Source organism: Ostrinia nubilalis, chromosome 19 (assembly GCF_963855985.1).
Source record: "Ostrinia nubilalis chromosome 19, ilOstNubi1.1, whole genome shotgun sequence".
Taxonomy (NCBI): Eukaryota; Metazoa; Arthropoda; class Insecta; order Lepidoptera; family Crambidae; genus Ostrinia; species Ostrinia nubilalis.
Window position 1 is genome coordinate 11,366,628 of NC_087106.1, and position 20,235 is coordinate 11,386,862.

Here is a 20,235-nt window from a genome sequence, read left to right on the forward strand (position 1 = left end):
GTACCCGGTCTCCCCTACGTCAGAATAAAGGCAATAAAACAAAGAGAGAGTTCCATAAAGTTTACTGTTATCCATAATTTTTCGTATATTTCTTTTGTAACTTTTTTGTAACATCAATAAAAAGATGTTAAATAGTATCTGAAATTCCCACTTATTATGAAGAGCTTCCAAAGATAAACGTACCCAAAGTAATGTTTTATCGTATTATTATAATATTGTGTGTATGTTTTCTAAATAAACTTTTGGCCCCTTCAAGTTTTCCTTCTCAAAGATTTAATCTACCAACCAAAAAAGTTCTCTTAATAAATTTGATTCAACAAAACAGATGAAAAATCTAATTTCTGAATGCATTAGGTCTCAGTTTCAGATGAAATTATTGGTTAAAATTAAATCAACTACCACCTACTATACGTTCGTTTTAAGTTTGCCGCTGGCGATATGACGTCACTCGAAGTGAATCGTCTATAACTATATCAAACTATATTTAAAATATTTTTTAATTATTATTATTGACAAAAATTGTGTACTTGCGTAAAATAAGACACATTAATTGCGTTTAATCACTAACTAATTGCGTTTAATCGCGGTTGGAAGAGAGGACGCGCATTCCACGGACCGGCAAACTTAGCGCGAACGGGTAGTACCAAGTTGGCAAGCTGAAGATCCTGGCTACACAGGAGTTGCAGCGGTGGGAATAGACCCGTTACCACCTACCCAACTTTTCGTGTAAAGAGGAAAGACTTGTATGTTTGTAACGAATAAACTAACAGCTAATGGACCGATTTCCAAAAATCTTTTACCCTAGGATGCTGCTAAATTATCTTTGAATAACATAGGTTTCCACACCCACAAGGTGGACCGACGACCTGATAAAGGTAGCAGGAAGGCGCTGGATGTAGGCCGCTACCAACCGTGCGATGTGGAAGTCATTGGGGGAGGCCTATGTTCAGCAGTGGACGTCATGTGGCTGAAATGATGATGATGATGAACATAGCCTTTATGAGTATGCAGTTCACGTCAAAGGCTAGTTTTGTGGAATTATTAGTATTCTACAACAATACGAGTAGTTTATTCAGTATATTGTGTGACGTCACAAACCCAGTTATTAATTAACAGCAACAGAAACAAGCCTCAAATAGAGCAATTAGTGTGATGCAGCTCACGCCTCCGCGCGCCTGAATGGGCTTAATTAAAAGAATTGAGAATGTTACTAGGTATGCAAAATCACTTGAACCTATGTTACAGTTAGGCTTTTACATTTACAAATACATTAGTTTTTATTTCATTCAAAAATACCCAGTAGTTATGATTTTATAGGCATTCAAAGTTCGCTTAAATATTGAGTGCCGCCGACGGTCACGTGACCCCGCGTGACGTACATTCACAGTGTCCGCTCACTAGAAAACGGATATAAACATACTTAAATACATTTTTTTTTGTAAATACAAACTTTTATACATATTAACACCCAGACCCATCACAGAAATTAAAATTGAACCAAACCCAAACTTGATGCGATTGTGTCGTTTTATTGCGAATTACCTTCCAGCTCCATCATTAGACCCTGATTACTATATAGAATTAAAGTACTCGTCAATACAAAACGAACGAACCCAAACTCGATGGATTTAAGTCGTTTTATTATAGAGTTCCTATGGCCACCTTCCAGCTCCATCATCAGATCAGCTCCATGTCATCATAATATTGCATGGTCATCCAAATCACATGTGTTTGCGAAATTTCAGCTTAATCGGTTGCCTGGAAGTGGGTCTTAATTCAGCTTGCAAGATTCCACCCATACAAATATGAGCCAGCCACTGTAATATGACGTCACGCGCATAATATGGCGGGCCGGCCGCCGCCCGCACTTTTAAAATTCAATATCTTGGAAACTAATTGACGTATCGAAATAATTCTTTCACGTGTATTTTTTATTTTTAACAGAGAATACAGAAAGCTAAAAAACAAAATTAGTGAACATTCTTCATTAACCCCTGTTTCTGCGGGGCAGCTGCACTGGAATAATTAATGCATCCCACGCTCTCAGTTCGGGGTAACCACAAAAGATATTGGGAACAGTAAACCCATCTGTTTGCTATCCTACCTACTTCCTATTAATATTGTCTATCTATCTATCTATCTATCTATAGTAGCCTTTAGAGGGTTCGCCTTCGAACATAGGCCTCCTCTTCAAACCCTCCACCGACTTTTGTCACTGGCCACACGCATCCAGTTCACTTACACAATATTAATCCAGTGAAATGTGATAAAATATAAGTCCATGCTGGTGAATCCGCGGGCAAAAACTTGTTTTATTTTATTGCATTGACTATTACATACTGCTTAAAATAGTCAAATAATAAGTAAAAAATAAAATAAAAGACTAATTAATAAAAAAACTACTTAAAGTTTTGCTCATGGAGGCTTTATGTCTCATAATCTTTTTGCCCTATGCGCTTCGAGACCAACATACAACAAACTCAGTCATCACTGTCTGCCGGTTGAATTAAATAAAAATACGGTAGTAGGTAGGTACTCGTACATATTTGATTCAGGAGCAGTTCTCTGAATCTATTACGCATTTGAAAACAAATGGCTAACATACCTCTTCTCCTTAATGTCTGCCGGGCCCGGCGTATCTTCGAAAATATGCTGTTTTCTTGAGACTAAGGCCTTCAGCACATAATGTATTAGCACGAATTAGAAGGGTGCCCTCTCAGACGCATAACATTTTTCATCATAATTTAGTTTGGCATAACAGTATTTGCATAAAGTTTTTTCGCATAAACTTTGATATGCATAGTTTTCTAAATGCATAATGGTTTCTTAGGCATAATAATAACTTTCTCTAATTTTCAAAACCATAATTTAAGGCTATTTCTCATCGCCACGGTTCTCATCGTCACCTTCGTGGCGAATTTTATTTCTAACTTATTTCAACTTTTTGTAAACAAAAATTGTAGCGCTTGATGTGAAGATTGTATTCTCAGTAAATCAGTCAAATAGTGAGTCTCGTTTGGAAGCTTTAAAGTTTTGAATTTTTTGATGCCACGAAAGTGATTCTGTACTTCACAGCAATAATTTTTTCAAACTTTACTACTGTAAATGACTCTTAAGTGTTTATAAAACATATATTTTGTCTTATTTTCATAACAAATAGCAATAACATAATATAAATAGGTACCTACTTAAATACAAGATAAAATTTTACCGATTACGTCACCTACTAAGTTACAAGATTCTACGCAATTGGTTTTAAGGGTGACACTGGTGGCATTCTGAAATGCTAAAGAAGCAAAAAACGGATTATCAGTACCTCAATAAAAAAGAACTCTTAACTGATTATCAGTCCCTCAACAAAAATATATTTTTTATTCAGGCCAGAGGGCCTCGTATTTTGGTTGTACAACTTTTAACTCAAACTTCAGATTAAATTTATCTTACAAACAGATACACACACAGTCACATATATAGACATACATACAGTCACACAGACAGACAGACAACAAAAATACGAGGCTCTTATTTATTTATTGATGTACTGATCTCTACTTACCACGTATAATTTATTAATTATTAAAATATTGTAAAAAAATAAACACCAGTCACTATATTTTAAAATAAACCAAAGCAAGAAATCACTTTCGTGGCCTAAGATCACCTTCGTGTATAAAACACCACGAAGGTGATGCCACGAAGGTGACAAAAATTTTAGTTTTTTATGAATTATCCTTAAATTTGAATTTAACGGTTCAAGTTGAATACTACACAAATAAGTCTAACATGTTAAGTTTTCAATGGCAAAGTTTCAATTAAATTGTTTAAATTTTAGAGGTAGAAAATATTGTTCAAGCAAGCGACGGTATGTCTATGGATAATCACAAAAAGTTACGTATTTTTTTCGCGGAGCGACGATCGACCTATCTCACCTCCCCAATGGTCGAAGCGCGACTGACGTTAACCGAATAGAACGCTGTGATTGGTTGCTGGTGTTCGGTTTAACGGCAATCTTGTATTATTACTCAAAATTTTAGGTACCTAAAATCGTGTGACCAACGTATTTCGCTTTCTCAATTCAAAATAATTATAAGAAGATATTTTTTTTACTATTGTGTGGAAAGTATATTTAATTACGATGATTTTAGTATATGCTACACACAAATTGAATGAAAATTGTGAATGCAGTAACCAAATGTTTCATTGCAACCGAAGGTGTGACACGATGAGAACGCGCAAAATGACCCCGTTTTTTATCATTTCATGTGATTTTTTCGTATTATTTTTGCTTCTATTACGATAAAATTTATTTTGTATGTAGCTAAATAGATATTTTATCATCTGATTTCAAAGTTATTGTTCTAACTTATACCGTTTATGAACTATTATTGTGTGACCATCAAATTTGAGTGTAAATGAGAAGTACCTTTAAATAATCATAAATGTAAAGAACATAATTTTTATATTCCTAAAGTTTGTTTTTAATAAAATACGATAACATAATGTAATTATTTATAACATTTAAAGTCATAAAATTAAATATTGTCTATAAGAGCAACCAAAATTGAAGAGTAAATAATTATGTATTTGTGATGTTGCGAAAGGGAGGATCCCTCCACCTTTATTTATACTCTTTCGGCCTATAGATTTGTAAAAAGTAAATTCTCTGTGTCATTGTCATTTTTGTTCTTAATTTTTGACCTGTCTCTTAGAAAACTTAAGCTCGTGAAAATACATTCTGTTTGTCTCGAATCCCTCTTATCTATTATAACGCACATATTATACAGTCCACATTTCTTTTACAACATTAAGCTTGCCTGGTCTGGAATTATGTAGATTCCGACTGGCCGTGGTCTCTTCCACGTGGTACTAGTCTGCCCTATACTAGAGTGTAATTTAAAAGCCGGAGGCGCGGAGGGAGTGCGGTCCTCGCTCGCTGTAACATATATCCGGCAGCCGTGCGAGCTGGAGCGGCTGAGGCTGGGCGCCGAAGGCGACCAGCAAGCCGAAGCTGCGGAAGCGAGCATGGCATGCCGGGTATATGTTACGCCAGAGCGGAAGGACCGCACTTCCCGCAGCGCCGGAGATAAGGCAATCCTAATGCTTGCTTGCATGCTCGCATGCTTGCATCCTTGCTTGCATGCTTGCATCCTTGCTTGCATGCATGCTTCCTTGCTGCTTGCTTGCATGCTTGCTTGCTGCTTGCTTGCATGCTTGCTGCTTGATTGCATGCTTGCTGCTTGCTTGCTTGCATGCTTGCTTGCTGCTTGCTTGCATGCTTGCTGCTTGCTTGCAGGCTTGCTTGCTTGCTTGCTGCTTGCTTGCAGGCTTGCTTGTTTGCATCCTTGCTTGCATGCATGTTTACATGCTTCCTTGCAGCTTGCTTGCATGCTTGTTTGCATGCTTGCTTGTCTATTTATATTTGTTAACATTATGGTATTTTGTATATTATGAATGGTAATATTTATGGCATTGGTTTAGATGCCAATAAATGTTATGCTTAGAAATCATTATTAAAAAAACAAGAATACAGAAAAAATATATACTAAAATATTAATATAATAAAAATGGTTATGTCAAAAAAAATTATGCCTTATGATTTATTCTGTATGAATGTTATGCGAAATGATGAGTATGCCAAAAAACTTTATGCACTCTTAAATTATGACAATATTTTTTATGCAACTGAATATGGACCCGAATTAGAACACTATACATTCATATAGGGGCAGCCCTCACTGAATTCACTTGATTTTGAATATTCTTGCAAACACTTTATTGTACACCACACACAAAACAAGAAAAGAAAGAAATTAGTACACAAAGACAGTACAATTAATTTTATTAATTTTTAAAATTAAAACGCTGCCGAAAAGAACACCGCTCGCGCTGTTGCGTACGGACGCACGCGCAGCTAACTTCACACTGTCTGTTTGTCGCTGGTTGCGCTTGCAAGCTCAGCAAACTTCAGATTTAATGACGAATTTCCGTAACACAATTTGAATTTCGAATGTTTTATTGTGTTTAAATAATTATTTAGTTGGAAACCAACAAAGAGGTTTATACTTTTTTATTTATTTTTAATACTTAATTTAAAAAAATTGCTTTACTTTTTTATTTTGACAGAATGTAGTCGTTTTATTACGACATATTGAAAAATTCACAATAACATTTTTAATTTATGTTGTGCTCAACATTTTTGATTCACTTTTTTACTATTGACTTGTTCTACTTATACTATCGCTTATAATATTTTTAATTTTTAACAGGAATTACAACTAATTAAACTTATTATGATATTTTTCTTTAAAAGAAACCTACTGCAGCTAGATAGCTTGTATCGCAAATTGTATTCGGCGTAGATTCGATGGTGCTTTGAATGTCGACAGCCGCTCCAACTACGGACGCTGTAATGCAGATTATTTTGGAGGGAAACAAAGCCGTCGTATCGTAAGTGGATTAATAGGGAGAGTAAGCTCCTAATTGCATTTGCAATCGTAAGTACCTAAGTATCTAGAGCCTACAACACTTTATAGACACAGCAGTCAAAATACAAAAAACTAATTGCTGACAATAGTGACTGAGTTTCTTGCGCCGCTTCTTCTCAGCTCTGGCCCATGTATTGTCCTGAAGCAGTGGTAGGGTTAATACTGGGACGTGTAAGTGCTTTTTAAAAGCCTATTTGCAAAAATAAATGAGTTTGATGAGTAGAGTTTAAATAAAACATCTCAAAAATAGTCTCAGTTTCAGTTTTGTGAATTTACAGTCAACAGCACATGGGACTACAATTTTGTTGCAAAATAGCTCCTATTACAACTATGTAAGATGGCACAGTGTTACTTGATGTGCTGTTATCTGAACTATAAATGTTTCGTATTTACTGGATAGTAAGTGTTGTTTTGTATTCACTGGACAGGTGTTTCGTAACACGTGTTGCTAGATTATTCAAATGAAACTGGAAGATGCCGTGTGGCGTTGCCAGACACTAGTGCCCCGCTTTTAGCAAAGAAAGAATTTACTGGGATTTTTTATTGGCGTAAGGGCACTTGAATTTCGTTATAATTAAAATCAACAATTTTAATTCCCGATATTTTGGCAAATTTCCAAGTTCTATGACTCGCTAAATAATGATTATAATAATATAATATAATATTCGGCCAACAAGTTCCAATGCCATGAAATTTTAATACGGTCCTATCATGTTTGACCAAAATATTTTGTGAAAAACTCAAATACGAACCAAACTACCTCAGCAACTGGCTTGTCTCATGCAAACGGCACGGCCGACATTTTTTCTATAGAAATTAACCCACGATTAGTCAAGAGGCTACTTTTAAAATTGGACCCTGCTAAATCAGCCGGTCCTGATCTCCTTCCAGCTCGTTTACTCATTCAGTGCGCTGAAAGCTTGGCGATTCCAATTTCTATGCTTTTCAAAAGATCTCTTCTTGAAGGTTTAGTGCCCAACTTATGGAAGAAGGCCTTTATTACACCTGTCCATAAAAGTGGATCCAAGATGGAAGTAACTAATTATAGGCCCATATCCAAACTCTGTATAGTTTCGAAGGTCCTGGAAAAGGTTGTCTACGATCAGGTGTATGAGGCTCTAAGAAATTCTTTTAGTGATTTTCAGCATGGTTTTCTGAGAAAGCGCTCGACCGTGTCTGTTTTAACAAGGTTTTAACTTAAAATACTATATTGCACATTTGTGCGTAGTCACCTTGAGTATGCGTCGCAGATCTGGAACCCTAGGTACCAAACATACGTCTCTCGCTTGGAGAATATCCAGAAAAAGTTTATAAGGTTTATTTGTTACCGTACCAGAGGTGGAATTGTGTAAAGCAATCGTAATCATTTGACAGTTCATAACGTACGATAATGTCAGTTAAACAAAGCATTTGACAGAATAATCGTACGTTATGAACTGTCAAATGATTACAATTGCTTTACACAATTCCACCTCAGATCACAGTATAGTTCGTCGGACTACTCTAACATCTGTAAAAGGCACCACATCCTTCCTCTTGCCATTAGGCGTGAAATATCTGATATCACATATCTTATAAAAGTTATCACAGCTGAGATTGACTGCTCTGAACTCCTAGCTAACATTCAATTTAATGCTCCAAAAAGAATTCTGCGCAATAATGATCCACTAAACATCCCCAAGGTAGACTCTAACTACAGGCAAAATAGTTTTCTCTGGCGGGCGAGTAGGAACTTGAACGAATTTGTCAAGGAGACTAACATTGACATCTTTTGTACTAGCATTGCTGTGGCGAGGAGAAAGCTAGGCGACCGTTTTTTTAAGGACAGCTAAATTGTTTTTCTGTTTGGCAATGTTTTCCAATACTTTTTGTTTAGGTATACGTAGTATATTATAGTAGTGTAGTACGTAGTATGTAGTAACCCTGGTGCAAAGGCTCACTAAATTTTTTAAATTGTTTTTACCTGTGGGAACCTATAAGTGGTTTACTCGTTGCCTATCTTATGTCATTAGGTACACACTGTAAAACCCTGGTTTTCCTAAATTAGAATTAGAATTAGAATTAGAAAAACTTTATTTGACACAAAAGAAAACAGAAAAACAGAACAAAGGGACTTAAAACTGTACACGCATATTTTGTGCCAAAAAGGCGCCCGCTCAGCATTAATCGAGCCACGCGTGCATGCACGCGTGCCCCGACGCTGGTTTTCAGCGGGCGCCTCTCCAACCAACATTTTAAATACAAAAAACAAAACATTAAACAAGACATTGACAAGAGGGCGCCACTATCAAATTTTGCCATGTTGAGAAAATACACACAAAAAAAAATAAAAAAAATAAATTAGGAATACAACACTGGAGTCGACTCATGACGCCAGCCCCCCTAGACAAAATGCACCTTTATAAATGAATAAAAAAAAAAATGAATCAAAAATCGAATTTGTCAAAAAATCCATAGAAAAAAAGGCTTAGCGATCGCTTTTGGACTGACTTGCAAATATAATGTGCACCTTGTCCAGACCCACAGGATAAATGTCATGGCCATGGTTATGGCCAACCCAGTGTGCACCAATGCAAGGACAAAAACAAAAAATCACACAATCACAATTCACAGATCGACCAGACAAACATAAAATAAATTATTTCAAACTTAAAAACATTTATAAAAATATTTAATAAATTATACCATTTAAATACCCTTAAGCTATTTCACTTCCCTTGCGAATGCCACAAAACTCAAAGGCGTGAAACGGGAAAAAAAAAATAATAATAAAAGAAAATGGTTGAAGATTTATTGAAGACCACATGCTGCCACGCAACAAAAACGTGATTTCACACTTGGAATTGGACTTCACCACTTTGATTCCTGATTTTGATCTTGAAGAAAGTGTTTTATACCTACACACTACAAAGGTCAAGCCAGAGAACAGAATAAATAAAATAAAGCAGGCCCAAGACGACGCTAAATGGAGTGCCCGGCGTTTTGATTTCCACCCATTGCCTTGGTTTTTTGGCATGAAGTGCGAAGTAACTTGGTGAGAAAGCTAACCATTTACATAAAGTTTAGTTCGTTACATCGAATTTAATAAAAATAATACTAATTAACTTTCCCCCATAGGATGCACTCATGCGCAGGGAGGGCCCCGAGAATGAAAATGGGGAATAGGAATGGGAATGGTGCAACCTTGGAAGAACCCAGCGCTCTATGATCATGATCACGGCCTCTGTCCATCATTTTACTGCGGCTTACCGGCGCCAGGACGCCCTGATAGGTCTCCTACGCTTGCCGCGCATGACCCGTTGGTAAGTAACACATCATTGTCAATCTTTTGCAATTCCATTAAATATTTTCTCAGATGATGTTTAAAAGTGAATTTTGTTTTCAGGGCGCGCAGAGGAGGAGGTAGGTCGTTCCAGCACCGGGACGCCGCAAATCTGAATGATCCGCGAAAAGCTGCTGTGCGATGTTTGGGTGTAGCAAATATGTGAGTGCATAGCCTCTTTGGATATCTACTCTGAGCTTGGGCCCATTCCAGTTTGCTGAACAGATACTTAGGCCTCGCACTGTCCAGTATGCCAAACAACATGGTGGCCAGGTGCAATCTTCGCCGAGAAGCCATCTTTAACATGTTTGATGAGTTCAGGAATGGCGTGATGTGTGATCTCGGAGGCACAGTGAAACAAAAACGGGCGCATGCGTTTTGTACCCTTTGAATGAGACGTGACGATCTACCCAGCAAGCACGGGCCATACACTGTATCACAGTAGTTAAGTTTGCTTAATACAAGTGATTCACATAAAGATATTCTAAGGCTTTCGCTTAAGTAGGGCCTCAAGTTGTATAGAATCTTTAAGCGGTAAAAGCAGTTCTTAGTGCACTCGAGTATATGGCTTTCGAACTTGAGGTTTCCATCAATGACCATTCCCAGGTTTCTCGCCTCAGCCACTCTTTCTAAAGGTTCTCCATTTATTTCAACGTTGAGTTGTATGCTTTTAAGAGTTTCCAAGCCTCTACGTGTTCCGGTTAGCATGAACTTTGATTTTCTTGGGTTGAGAACAAGGCAATTGGCAGTACACCAGTCAAAAATTCTGCCTAGTTGGTTGTTGATCTTCACTATTGCATTTTCATGATCAGATGGAGGGAATGATGTATATAATTGTAGATCATCGGCATATAGGTGGTATTGACAGTCCTTGATACAGTTGATTATGTCAGCACTGTACAAAATGTACAGTATTGGACCCAATATGGATCCCTGAGGAACTCCGCGAGTTACTGATTTTTGTTCTGACAATAATGCCGACCCATCCACCCCTTTCAGCTCCACGTACTGCTGTCTCAGAGAGAGATAGCTATGAAACCATCGAATGGAGGAGTCATCAAGACCATAATAACGCAACTTGGAGAGAAGCAGAGGAATATTAATGGAGTCGAAGGCGCGCGAGAAGTCCAGCAGCACCAGCGTCGAAACCAACCCCCCATCCTGAGCAGCCAGAAGGTCATCAATCACATCCGAGAGAGCAGTAGCCGTCCCAAAACCCTTGCGGAATCCCGATTGACGGCGCGGGAGCAGCCCCTGCTCCTCAAGGTATTTAGTTAATTGATCACAAACTATACGCTCGAGGATTTTGGACAAACATGGTAGGATGCTGATAGGCCTCAAGTCCTGAACTGAAGCAGGATGACCAGTTTTTGGTAGTGGCCTTACGACTGCCACCTTCCAACAGTCTGGAAAGATCCCTTGCAGTATAGAACCATTCACTATGTCGGTGAGTGCTTTGAGTGAGTGTGGCAATGTGAGCATCAGCATATCCAGTGTGATGCCGTCACTTCCCTGAGCATTCGATTTGAGCGCTGTGATAGTTCTTAAGACAACGTCTGAGCTAACAGTATGAAGTGAGAATGATGTAAGATTCCTATGTCTGTGATATTCGTAATAGGTTAATTGAGAGATCGTCACATTGTTTCCCCCTGGCACGTTGAGCAAATGATGATTAATTGAATTAGGGTTGTTAAACATTGGAGGAAGCTCACAAGCGCCTTTCTTGTTCGGTAACACCGTACTTTTCAGATTTTTCCAAAGTTGCTTAGGATTTTTTGAGTTACTATTGATGTGGTTTTTGAAGAAGCAGGTTTTTTCCCTCTCAATTGCGTCAACCACCATCTTTTTCATAATTTTGTAACTATCTCTAAGAGCAGTGGTTGCATTCTTCTTATACTGTTTGTGATAGTCGTCCCTGACATTTATCATTTCCCTGATGGTATCTGTTATCCAGGGGTGAGGAGGATGTTTAAATCTACGTGTCTTGATCGGGGCATGCAGATCCATCAACCCTAGAATACACCGTCCCAGACTCTCAACCCTAGAATTCACATCTACAACTCCCTCGAGTTTGGACCAATCTATTGCACTGAGATCAGCTTCAAGTTGTTCTGGTATAATATTTTTTAATGGTCTATAAGTAACCCAGCGTGGCCGAACTTTCTCCTTCCGGACCTTAAATTCAACCATGAGCATGGCATGGCCACCCAGATCCGGTGAGTGCTTTACGGTGACCTGAACAGCCCCCATATCAGTGCATATAATGTCAATGAGAGTACTGCTGTGATCTGTGTAGTGTGTCGGCTCCGATATCACCTGCTGCAGATTAAGGCTGTCAATGCATTGCATTAGCTCTCTGCAATTATTGTTACTCTTGTCTAGTAAGTTGATATTAAAGTCGCCGAGAAGCACCAATCCGTCACATTCTGCACAGGAGGCAATCGATTCAGCTATGGCGTCCAGGAATACACTAACGTCCTGCCATGGAGGTCTGTATGCTGTACCAACAATTATCTTTTTATTATTTAGATGTAGAGAGATCCACATCTGTTCAACAGTAGTCGGGGTGCCAGGATGAGGACATGCTCTTATGTATAAGCTCTTGCGCACATAAAACCCAACACCACCCCCGCGGCCCCCTCTCACTTGAACAGGTCTTGGAGTATGTTTGAGCCGATAACCTGGCACTTTAGGTGCCCTATCTTCTTCCCCCACCCTGAGCCACGTCTCATTTATGGCCATCACGTCTGGGTTCAGTTCCTCCATCGCCACCATAAACTCGTCATGCCCCGTGCACAGTGAGCCCGCATTGAATAGACCTATTCTAAGATTGTTTAACCCAAGGCCTGTATTAGTGTTGAATTATATAAACACCATTGTATTACAATATTATTTGTAGTATTAATTATGTTAATATCACGTTTTTCAAAGGTAACAATCAATATTATGTGTATCATCATTATCATCATACTATTATTGTAATTCTGTGTGCACATATCAATTTCTATAAATATATTGACACAAAGTGACCAGTCAAAGCATACAATATGAGTTTTATTCAATGAGGACTTCAACAATCCACAACAATAACATAAACTAAAAAAGGGCAGTTTCAGACATTTACAAGGTCTGCATAATATTATATAGGTGAGTAAAACTAAATAAAAAGAAGGCATACACAGATCAAACCCGATAAGGAACATGAAACTATTATATAACATTTCGATATTACAATTCCAGGATCCAAAGAGTCATATGGGCGGAGCTCCTAACACTCTCACGAGATCGTCGGGCGTGCGCAACTGGAAAACCTGCGCGCCATCACTCCTGCGGACGAAGACACGCCCCCGCCTCGTCCAGCAGTACCTCCACTGGCGGGCGCGGCACTCCTCGCGCGCCCGGTGGAACAGCTGGCGGTTGGGGCGCGTCAGGCGCTCGTTCACGAACACCCGGCCGCTCCCCTCCGGCACCCCGCGGCGCGTGCGCGCGGCCCGCAGCAGCTCGTCGCGCAGCTGGCGGCGCGCCAGCCGCACCACCACGCGCCGCGCCCGCGCGCCCTCGGCCGGCGGCGCGCCCACGCGCTCCGCGAACACCACGTCGCGCTCCTCCAGCGGCACGCCCAGGCGCGCGGCGAGCACGGCGACGCTGTGCAGGACGTTCTCGCCCTTCTGCTCCGGGAGCTGGCCGATCTCGAGGTCCGCGAGCAGGGCCTCCTGGTCCCGGTCGTTCAGCTCGAGCCTGAGTCCCGCGACCGTCCGCTCCAGCTCCGCGACCGACGCCGCGCCCTCGCCCGCCGGGCCCGGACGCTCCGCGGCCTCCAGTCGTCGCTCGATCGCGTCCAGACGCGCCGCGTTGGCCTCGTCGCCCTGGTTGGCCTTGAGCTCCAGCGCCTTCATTCGCTCGTCCAGGCCGACGACGTGAGTCCTGCAGCTGTCCACCCTCTCCGACAACTGCAGCAAGCCGTCCCTGAGAGACTTGATCTCGGCTCGCCTGGTTTTCACTTCGTCCCGCATTTCTTCCCTAAATTGGCGAAGCTCGCTCATCATGCTCCGGACGGCCTCGTTTAGCGAAACCAGAGCTGGCTGGACGCCGCCAGTCGCCGGAAGTACCCTCTCCTCGATGCTCTGTTCCTCCGCTGTCTGGGTGTCATCATCCAGAGACATCCCCGTCTCGTCCAGACTCTCCGTGCGGGCCGCCGCGGCCGCCCGACGGGTGGTTACATGGCTGACCTCCGAGGACTTGACCGGCGTCTCGGTGTTGTCACCCCCCTTCCGCTGGCTACAGACGCATTCTGGGCATATCCACCTGCTCTTGTGCTCCGACGTCATAGTGTTGTAGAATCTGCACTCGGGAATATTGACACACTCTATGTGCCAGTACTGCGCGCACCTACAGCATTTCAGGTATCGCCTGTCTGTGATATTGCGGCGGCAACCTGCGCAGGCGGGCATCTCCCCAGTTTTGTTTGTTACGGGTCCCCTTGTTGCCATTTTGAATTTTGTTTCAGAAGTAGGAGCAAACTAATCAACAAAATCACAAAAAAAAGAAACAAAAAAAATAAGTTCGTCTGGATTTGAACCGGGGGAAACACGATACACCAAAGTTGCTCTGTACGAAGTGTCGAAATGTTTGATACTGTGGGGCTGTTGGTAATGCTCAGTTGAGGGTGGTTGTTTATTATTTTTAAAAACTAATTGCAGGTCTGAGAGCTGTGAAGAGGTTATATTATCACTAGGTCCCTTTGATCTTGAAGTAAACGCCGTTTCAGACACTGCAAATGACCACTGTATCAACCTAATGTTATAACACTTATCACTGATAGTCCTTAAGCGAGTTATGTTAAGTTTTTTGAAATGTTTCAGCACAATAAATGTTCACTATTTTTGTCCGTATCTGTTGTTTTTTCGTGAGGCCAACGATATCACAGATGCATTGATGTTTGACACGCCGAAATATTTTACATTTGTACGATTTTGCAACTACTACATATTTTAAAATAAACTCAGAATACGGAACAAACCAGAAACCGTCAACGGGCGTAAATGTGTATTCATATAAATTACTCCGAATCGCACTAATTTGACTTTAGAGCAATTAGTCAATGGCCGGCGCGCGCATTGTTTACATATCCGTCAGATTGACACTTTATAATTAAATTATGCCGTCTTGTGCCGTTCCAACATGTAAGAATGCTACTGGAATTACGAAGAAAGTGCATGGGATCATGTTTTATCCGTAAGTAGCACATTTCCAATTCATTTTAATTAAATAATAATTTTCAAAAAAAATCACGGTTGTATTTTGTAAGTGTTGCCACAGGTCAACGGAATATTTTACCCTACTTTTTTATATTGAATTACATTTGTCTATAAAAAATTCACGCGTTAATTTTGTTAGCGTTACCACAGAATAATGGAATATTTTCCCCATCCTTTTTGTTTTAATTAGTTTTTAGTGTAATTTCATCCATGACATGACAACCTGATTAATTAAATTATAAGTGCCACTTGTGGTCTAAACTGAATAAATATTTTTGATTTTGATTTGATTTTAATATTTGAATTAATTTATAATATTACTCCCTAAATAATGAGGAGATAATAAATTACTATCGTGAATTTCATACTTTCCCATTTATTCAAAAGTAAGGCATTGGTATCAACAGATCAGCAGCAGCAATATTTGTATTATTTAATAATAATTTTAAGTAATTAATTATTGCTTACATACTTACTCTGATTTTCTTTCAGGATACACAGCCAGAGTTGCCTCGCAATCAAATTCAAGTATTGGTGATGTTTTTACATTGGATTCTGTTTTTGACTCCAAGAAAAGTTAAACTAAAAGCACTACTGCGCCGTAAACAAATGTTTTGTTGTCGATATGTTTACATAATAAAGAACCTTAAGTTTCTTTTTTGTTTTACTTGGCATTCTAAAATTTATATTCGACTTTTGTAATTGACTTTTAAATAACATAATTATACCTACATGTAGTATATTACACTATTTAATAGAAATAAATAATCATCTACACTTAGTTACTTCGGAGTAAAAATTAAATTCATAGGTAGGTAGGTACTATCTATGCCTATGGCCAGTCATGTCGTCTCGTTCTATCGCAAAGAATCACCATTTGATGAGAGCGAGAGCAAAAACGGAAATGGATAGTTAACACTGTGGCCGTGTGTACTTATTTCACTTACTTATTTTTACTTGTTTAACATCTCTTTAAAAAATTACATAATTTTACCCCAAAAATGGGGGTGTCACACGGCGCTAGTAACACTAAAGGGGGTAGAGGGGCGCGGGAGGGGAAGTATTTTGGACACAAGTTGCCGCGTAGAAATGTTATCGAACACTCCTTCTGGTTTGTTCTGTATTCTGAGAAAATAAACAATACTACGGAGCCGATGTAAACAGTAGCACAGTGGTGCCCTCTTTCCTTAGTGACCATTTGATGAATAAAGATACCTACATCATCGCACTGAATTAAATAAATAAATAAAAATAAATAAATAAATAAAAAATACGCTGTCCCTGCAAAAAGTCCGCGGTTGGACGGTTCAGCATTTTACTATCCTACCTATATTGCAATGTCAACAACGTAGTTCGAATTCAGTAAATAAACCAGTATCCGTAGCACAGATAAAAAAGCATACAGAACCGCGGGTCATGCAGCCGTAGACGGACAAAATCAATTCTATTGCATTTCATGGATAAAGCCCGGTCTGTGAGCACGTAGAATTTTGTCCAATGACCCCAAGCTACCCATCCTTATCGCTCGCGCGTAAAAATTTTACGTGCTCGCAGACCAGACTATTGTAACGAGATTTCAAACGAAACTTTGAAACGTAGAGAAAATTGACCCGTGTATTCTTAAATCTTAAATCTTAAAATCTTAAAATCTTAAAATCTTTTTATTTACTTTTACAAGCAGGTATTTACATTAATCTGAGGCTGGGGCCTACCTAGTAAGTATATGGATATACCTGTGGCAGGAGGCCCCGCTCTTCTTACACTGGTTACGATAATTTAAGTACATAGGTAATCTTTAACACTAGTATGCAAAATAAAATCATCTTTTTAGATTTCAGTAGAAGTTTTTTACAGAAGCAAATTCTTACAATTTTTAAATATTTAAAATGAACATGTATTGAACATGAACTTAACAGTTTTCTATTTAGGTACCTTAGTATTTGTCTTTAATGTAGAATAGGTATGGCAACAAGGTCACAATTAAGAGCTGTCATGCAATATGTCATAACTAGCGGCCGCCCGCGACTTCGTACGCGTGGATGGCGTTTTACCCTCGTTGGACTTTCGTAAAATCCTTTCTATCTACCTGCATGCCAAATTTCAGCCTGATCCGTCCATTAGTTTGGGCTGTGCGTTGATACATCACTATGTCAGTCAATCAGTCAGTCAGTCACCTTTGAGTCATATAATATTTAAGATACTCATAATACAATATGCCCAAAAACTCACTAGGGAACAAATAAAAAAGAAAGCTCACTCCATTTGTGTGTTCCATAAAGGACTAAAACCCTCGCATCGAGAGAGGCCAACTCATCTCTATCACGGATGTTTGCAATTCGGTGTTTCTAAGTAATTTGGACTTAAATCCCACTGGCTCCGTAGCACAATGGCACTTTTGCATTTAAACATACATAAAGTGTAAACACCTACTTCCTTCGAGTATAGCTCCATACGAAATGTTAATCACACATGTTATGTTAAATTACTTACGCCCCAAAACAATGTAAAGTACCGTTACTTCTAAGAATCATGTCGTGTTTTTAATAACAGATTAAAACTCCTGTAAGAAGCCGAGAAACCGGGACATTCCCATTACCCGCGTCAGCTGTTCACTAACCGAATATAAAGGGCTGTTATTGTTAATTTTGGAGAAAACAGGAATAATTATGGAGCCTTTCAGCTCTAAATGAGTTGCGAGTAGGGTTGCCAGGCGTCCGGATAAAACCGGACATAGGCATCATTGTGTGTCCGATAACGTTGTGCGGCTTGTCCGGATTTTGTTTGTCTTTTTAGGGTCTATGTGCACGGCGTTTTTTTAAGCGCGCCGTCAACACGCTTTCGTAGCGATACACACGAAAGTAGGACCCAATCTATAGACGTTTGTAGAAAAAAACTAAGCTATCGAGCTTTACTTAAATGCGTCGTCTCAGCGCGTTTAAAAAACACTGTGCATAAGACCTTTCATTTCCGCAAAAGAGCGAGTTTTATGGCAATAATAATTAAAGCTTGGTATTACTTACATTTTTTATCCTCCCTAATACGGAGACAAAATCCTGAATGATGTAGGGCGTCCGGCCTTTTTACCCAAATGTCCGGCCAAACTCGTCTGTCCGGCTATTAGTGGCGGCCTGGTAACCCTAGTGGCACGCATTAGCGCTAAAATGAGACGTTTAAAAATTTCACGGGAATCCTTTAATCGCCTGACCGAAATTAATTCAATGGTGACACCGAAGGAGCTTTTGGATAGGTGATTTTGCGACTTTGGGTGTCATACAAAGATAATAAATGTAGTGAGTTAGGCTAAGTTTAAACACGTTGGACGCCACACGGCTCACCGGTGAGCCTCGAACAATACAATTTCCATTGTGTCTAGCGTCTCGGCGTTCAATGACTTAACTTTTTTCTGCTTCAGTTTTCGGATTTTCATTTAAAAAGTGTTTGTCACACGTTCGAAGATTTAAAACATTTATTTCTTAACAAATGCACAAGTAATAAAATTCTCTTCATGTCATTCAATATTTTCATCTTCTATTAACTTAAGTGTTTTTTCTGGCAAAAGTTAAATTAACTATTTCCGTCTGACTTTCTCGATATAGCTTATTTATTAACCAAAAATGAATGTACTATTTTTAACATGAAAAATATATTTACATAACAGCTACTTATTTCCCTTTACTTAATAAGTAAAGAACAGAAACTAGCCTAGACTTAAATTCATTGCTCTAATACACATAATGAAAAAGCGCTTCTCTCCATGAACATAGCAGATTTCATGTAACTTTCCAGCTGACTGGGCTCTAGGATTAGGTGTATTTTTGGCTGCAGCTCTTGGCAGCTTTCCAATACTTAGCTGCAGCAGTCGAGGATTGTTTGTCAAGCAATTCTGAGCCTAATGACTCGCATTGTACGATAATTTTACGTTATCCTAACTTTGAACATGAATGTGAAGTGGATTTTATTACAGCATGAGCTTACTAACTAGGAAGATACATACTTTACCTAAATATATGTAACTCAAAGGTGACTGACTGACTGACTGACTGACTGATTGATATTAAATTTGTGATCTATCAACGCACAGCCCAAACCACTGGACGGATCGGGCTGAAATTTTGCATGCAGGTAAATGTTATGACGTAGGCATCCGCTAAGAAAGGATTTTACGAAATAGGGTGTAAAACGGAAAACGGGATCCACGCGTAGGAAGTCGCGGGCGGCCGCTAGTTATCATACAATTATGCTAATTATTTCGCAATAAAAATGTACAGTCTAATGCAGGGTTTTCCAAACTATGGGTCGCGACCCTATGGTGGGTCGCGAGCGAACATTGAGTGGGCCCTGCCTGTAGAACGACACACCACCCTACCGATCCAACCGCTGAATAGCGGGCAAAATTTCCTATTACTAAAGCCTGGTCCGTGAGCACGTAGAATTTTGTCCAATGACCCCAAGCTACCCATCCTTATCGCTCGCGCGTAATTATATTGCTGTCGCGACTGTGCGACGGGCGCCCGCAGTGAGTGTGCGAGCGCGACAGCAACATTCGTGCTCACGGACCAGGCTTTAGGTGGGTCGCAAATTTGGGAACTTGTATTAGATGAGTCGTAGCCCAGACAACTTTGGGAACCACTGGTCTAATGTGTACGTCCTTGGTCCTATCTACACTAGCCTATTGACGTCCTCAGTGACTACGGGCCTTCCCCTAATTTTCTATTTCGGGTCATTGCCTCTCAATGCTGACCTATATTACCCCAGTAATGTGGTGTGGAACTTGTTTCATAGTGCGAAAATGTTATGTCATGGAGCATTAAGACCCACCTTATGAGACTGAATAATTTAATTATTGTGTAGGTAGTAATTATAAAGCTGAGTATACACTAGGCATTTACTTGTAACAGAAAAACGAGCCGATCTATGAAATGTTCTTGTATCAGTGTTCTTTCACAAACCAAACGTCGTTCATTTTACCTGTTATTGTACCATTTGTAAGAACGTTACATTACATAGAAATACTCTAGTCTGTCATCATCATCGTCATTATTATCATCATTTCAGCCACAGGACGTCCACAGCTGAACATAGGCCTCTTCCAATGATTTTTATGTTGACCGATTGGTAGCGGCCTGCATACAGCGCCTTCCTGCTACCTTTAAGAAGATGTATGTCCACC

General features: G+C 39.7%; 1 long non-coding RNA gene across 1 annotated transcript; it reads left to right on the forward strand.

Annotated features, from left to right (window-relative positions):
- Positions 1–9,353: 9,353 nt before the first annotated feature.
- On the forward strand, positions 9,354–9,888 carry LOC135081192 (uncharacterized). The gene is made up of 3 exons (XR_010259146.1): positions 9,354–9,519; positions 9,603–9,787; positions 9,871–9,888. It is a non-coding gene; the product is annotated as an uncharacterized LOC135081192 (long non-coding RNA).
- The last annotated feature ends 10,347 nt before the right edge of the window (positions 9,889–20,235 follow it).